The sequence below is a fragment of the Archocentrus centrarchus genome, unplaced genomic scaffold (genome assembly GCF_007364275.1).
Source record: "Archocentrus centrarchus isolate MPI-CPG fArcCen1 unplaced genomic scaffold, fArcCen1 scaffold_24_ctg1, whole genome shotgun sequence".
NCBI lineage: Eukaryota > Metazoa > Chordata > Actinopteri > Cichliformes > Cichlidae > Archocentrus > Archocentrus centrarchus.
Window position 1 is genome coordinate 2,879,393 of NW_022060254.1, and position 5,468 is coordinate 2,884,860.

Consider the following 5,468-nt stretch of genomic DNA (forward strand, 5'->3'; position numbering starts at 1 on the left):
GAAATGTGTAATTATAACAGTAATGAAAATGACATTATAGATCAAATACTGCTCAATGAAAATGATGTATTGTATGATAAATTGTGGGTTTGATCTGAATCTTGATTATTAATGTCTTTGTTTCAGTGTCCTGTTAAAATGTGACCTTTTTATTTTGTCTTGTTGTAACTTCAGTGCTAATTGGGACCATAATAAAACAAACCAACAGCAGCTGATGAAGTCACACAGTTTCAATAATAGTGTAACGCTGATATTTTTCTCACCTGTTGTGTTGAACTCATTGTTTCCTCTGTAGAGGCTGAAAATGTTCCTCTGCTGCTCCGTCAGACTCTCCTCCTCCTGATGATCAGCTGCAGGAGAACAGATCTTTATTAGAAGCTACCACACTGCACTGTTTGGGGGAATGAGCCCTTTAAGGCTGGATTTGGATTGATACAATTCAACAATGAGGCTGGAAAAGGAGGAAGTGTTTCAGAGTGGAGACAGAGGCAGTTTCAAAGTTCAGGTTTAGCAAAGCAGTGAGAGGCTAAACAGGTGAACTGAGAGAAACTCCAAAACCAGTATTCAGTGAACGACTCTGCTTCTGTCTGGAAAGTTCTCAGTGACCCAACCACAAGCCTAAAGCCCCCCCACTGCACCAGCAGTTCACACCTCACCAACAGCCTGAACAGCTTCTCCTGTAGCTTCAACAATGGGACAGACCTGTTACTCCCCCACCCCAGTCCCACCACCTCCACCATTCATACTACAACAGGGACCTGCTCACCACCTCACAAGTCTCTCCACCCCCCATGACGCCTCTCTCCATAGTTGAGAGAGATGTAAATACTCTTTCAGAGACAGAACCCCCACAAAGCAGCTGGACCAGACTCAGTGTCTCCATCATCTACCACACAGTGGATCCCAGTAGAAAGCAAATATAGAAATAAAACAGGAGAACATCTGAATTCACTCTGTGCTAAACATTCATTTGATAGAAGGAACAATTGTAATCATAGTCAGATCTACCTGAGCTTTAATGATGGGGCCTTTTAACTCACACATTCAACACTTTTTACCAGCTTTCCTTCCTGGCTTTGACTGCTGCAGCTGTGTTTGACACTGCAAGACATTTTTAAATTATTCTTCATTCTTCATGATTATAATTTATTCTTTTTGGGGAAATGCAGCTTTAAACCTTCAAATGTTAAAGTGAACCCAACAATACACAAGAAAAATCAATCCGATTGATCACAAGTGGACAAACTTCTGGCTTCTGTAGACAAAATAAAATCCAACATTTAATCCACAACATGATTAAAACTTTCTTCTTGTCCCAAATCACCAAGAGCTGCACATGAAGCACCACAATATGTTTTTATTCTCAGTGATTTCAGATATGAACTCTGTTTACTTTCATCAGTGTTTGTTAACATCTTCCTCTGCATTAGTTTATAGCCACGAGTCATTCAAATGAGACTTTTTAGGAGTTCACTTCCTCTCATGTGTTCATCCACAGCAGTTTTCTGCTCCAAGTTCCTGCCAGCACACGATTAACTACTAAAGTTAACTCCATGCTTACCTTTAGCTGAGCCCACAGACAGAGATCAACGCTGTTCTCAGGTCAGATCCAGGTATAAATAGTATCGATATAAACGTTGGTAGTGATGTTGGATCGATGCTTTAGTTTGTGGCTCCTATAAATTCACTTCGTTTCCTCCAGGAAAAAGCAGCTCTCTCTCTGCTCCAACCACGCAGGCGCACTTTGCTCCGCCCCCTCCTTTCTGCTCTGCTGTGGTTTGTTGCTGCGCGGTCACGTGACTCCGCTGCATTCAGAAACCATGTGGGCTGGAAATTCTCTACAACAGCAGCAACTTATAAAGACACGAAAAAGAGCAACAAAGAAACAAAGAGGAGGGAAATCATCATCAATTCATATTAATCATCAATAACCTGAGTAAATACAAACTGCACTTTTTCAATCATTTCATGCATTAAGGGAACAAAGTCATCCAAACCTACCTGCCCTGTGGGAAAAACTCATTTCCCCTCGTCTTCAATGATCAACGAACTGTGATGAAGCAGATTGTTGGAAAGCTGACTTCAGTCTCACTGCCACACTCAGGCCTGATTACTGCAGAGCTGCTCAATCACGAAGGCCCTTAAACACAAGCTGTGTGACAAAGTCAAGCAGCTCAAAGATGTCAGGAAGCAAAAAAGGAGCTTCCAAGACAAAGAAAGAAGCTGAAAGGAACCAATGCAGACACAAATGAGCCTCTGACAAAGAAACATGCAGACACAACACCACAAGCACCAATACTAAGGAGACAAAACCACATTCAATCAACATGGATCAAAGTGCAAGATCAAAGTTACAGGAGCAGCTGAAGGACAAAAAGCTGTGATCATTAAAGAACTTTGAGCTTTGGACAAATATCACAAATGTTCACAATTATGAGAGCTTCATCCAAACCATCATTTCCCATCAGGAAGCCACAACAGTCTACTATCCATATAACAATGGAACAATAATCACTTTGCTCTGTTTGCTCCAAATGAACTCTGTCCATAAATGAAGAGTGAAAATGAGGATTTGGGACTAAAACTCTTTGAGTGCACTGATCACAGAGCCTGAAAATCATTTCTATACCAGGATCCATAATAATAGCTGTGAATCCTGTAATACTGAGCAGCTCCTCCACAATGGAACAGCAGATCACATCAATCAGATCAATAGTAGGAAGTAGAACAATGATGCTCCTCCCAGGAATCTCAGGCCTGTCTCAACCTATAGGATTTTTTTTCATCAAACACATCAAACATGTCTATAATGTTTAGAACAAGCATATATTTAATTAGCCAAATCATGAAATAGTGCTGTAGTGTGATACTGTTTGTTGAGTCTACATTTGTTTAAGAGATGCAGACTAAGACTCACACAGCACCCAAAGACAGACTTGTGTGTGAAACATATACTGTTTTAATTTTGCTATATTTCCCCTATGAAGATCCAAGCATATTGAAGGAAATGAGTTTTTATGAACTTTCAAATACACTCATGGTATATGTTTGTGCTTACCATATGTACATTTATTTGCCTGAGAAACTTTGTCTTAGACTGGAAGATAAACATAACTGATTAAAAATACACAAGTACGTAATGTTTGGTGTCATCGGGAAGTTGGTGTTCTCACTGGGCAACGGTCAGCCACTCATGGAGACGACACAATGACAGAAATGGAGACTCCGAGGTCATCTTAACACCCAGCTGTTGAAATTCTCTGTTTTCCACATTATGTTTTGTATAATGATGTAACCAAAACTGATAAACTGTAACTATATGAAATCCTGGGCTGGAGAAGAAAGTGTGAGCACTTCATGTCATATCCAGGAACACACTGAGCATGGCATGCGGTTCTGACCCAGATTAATCTGTAAACTGTATGAAAATGGCTAATTAAATTTAATAATTGGACTCCTTATTCTTGGGGCAGCACGGTGGCGCAGTGGTTAGCACTGCTGCCTTGCAGATAGAATGTCATCTGGAAGGTCTGGGTTTGATTCCACCTTGGCCCAGGCCTCTCCCTCTCTCTGTATGGAGTTTGCATGTTCTCCCCGTGCTTGCGTGGGTTTCCTCCGGGTACTCCGGTTTCCTCCCACATTCCAAAGACATGCACTTACTGGGGTTCGGTTAATTGGTTGGCGATTCTAAAATTGCCCGTGAGTGTGAAAGGTTGTTCGTCTCTCTGTGTTGGCCCTGTGACAGGCTGGCGACCTGTTCAGGGTGTACCCTGCCTCTCGCTCTATGACAGCTGGGATAGGCTCCAGCCCCCCCGCGACCCTGACCAGGATAACCAGAAGCGGATGGATGGATGGATGGACTCCTTATTCTGTTGTTTTGTCTCATTTCTGTTCAATAAACAAACACACAGAAACATAAAAGGCTCAAGCAGCAGCTCTTATTTTTTTTATTTCTTCAATATACATACATATTTGTTGTAACTGTGTGAGACTCACAATCAGAGCTTTACAAAACTGTGCATTGCTTTACAGATGCCCCATCACATCCTACTAAAGGAGACTGTGTCTCTTCAAAATATATTTAATCACCTTACCATTCAAAACAACACTTCCAAGCAAAACTGTGGTTAAAGCAGTAGGTGTGTATTTTCCTCTCTAAGGGGACAAAAGAGTTCTTACAGCTCTCCTGTATTTCTGTTATCACATCTGCATTTCCTTAAAACAGCAGCTGCCACTAATTTGCAGGCACAAAGACAAAGTGACCAAAGGGATCTGCACTCACATGAGCTCCATTAGGTGATCTAAGTCCCCACAGCCACACATACACTTTGACACTCAACCCAGTATCAGAGTCTGAGCTACTTTAGTTTCTCCACAGTTTGATGGTTAAGCCTATCTTTGCGTAGGATAAATAAACCTAAACTACTTTTTTCACTAAATTAGGATGATCATCGGGTTTATTTTTTCCTGGAAGTATCCGTACCAGCTTTCAGCACCATAGCTTATATCCTCTTACTGCTGCCAACAGAAAGAGTCTAAAGTCAGAACAGAAAGACACGGTGGAAACATCACAACTTAAAACACTTTTTTCTGCAGCGCACTAAAACTGAGCCTGATCTTCTTCTTGTTCTCGGTCATGATGTGTTTGCTTCAATAAAAATCCTTTTGTTTGCAAGTCAAAATGACACATTGGCCATAAAGCAAACTTCTATACTTTTCTCATTAACACAGTTTCTACAGCATAAAGAAACATTTTTGCTCATCACAGCCACATATCACTCATTTCACAGCAGAGCAGACCAATAGTCTAATGATGCAGCCATGGCTCTTATGCTGGACCATAAGAAGTTTGTGTCATGTACTGTTTGTATCTGTTGAGACCCGTACCTATCACATTGTTATGAATGTTCATATTTGGACAGTTCAAACTGGAATATTTCCACGTTTTTCTGTAGAATGGATCCACTAAAAACCCTCTCCCTATTCTCAGAGTGAGAGTCGTTTAAAGAGCTGAAAAAGAGCAGAGTGAGGAGCCTGAGTCTGTACAAACTGAGCTGTCCTCACTACTTCATGTGGCTCAAATAGATGAAGAATATTTCTGTCAGTGTAAAAATGACAAACTAATTACAGACTTGATCTTTGAAACATCAGCCTGAGTGTTGAAGGAACCTGAAAACCACCTTCATCGTTTTAGGTTCCTCGTGTTCTTTAATCAGAAAGATTTCACACAGCACATGGGATAAGGAGTCAATTACTAAATTTAATAAAGCCATTTCAAACAGGTTTACAGATTAATCTGGTTCACAATTGTCGAAGCTGCTTAACACAGTCAGTCGGTCCAGCTTCACACAAGTCTGACTCCGCTCTCTATCTTAGTCCACTTTTTATACACAGCGTTCAAAAACTCTGTTACACAGTTATTGAAATATGTAGGATGTTTCCTTGTACATGGGGACGTGTAGCATGCT

General features: G+C 40.9%; 1 long non-coding RNA gene across 1 annotated transcript; it reads right to left on the reverse strand.

Annotated features, from left to right (window-relative positions):
• Positions 1-304: 304 nt before the first annotated feature.
• On the reverse strand, positions 305-2,510 carry LOC115775706 (uncharacterized). The gene is made up of 3 exons (XR_004019377.1): positions 2,002-2,510; positions 1,562-1,853; positions 305-350 (listed from the first exon to the last, which is right to left on the reverse strand). It is a non-coding gene; the product is annotated as an uncharacterized LOC115775706 (long non-coding RNA).
• Between the last annotated feature and the right edge of the window lie 2,958 nt (positions 2,511-5,468).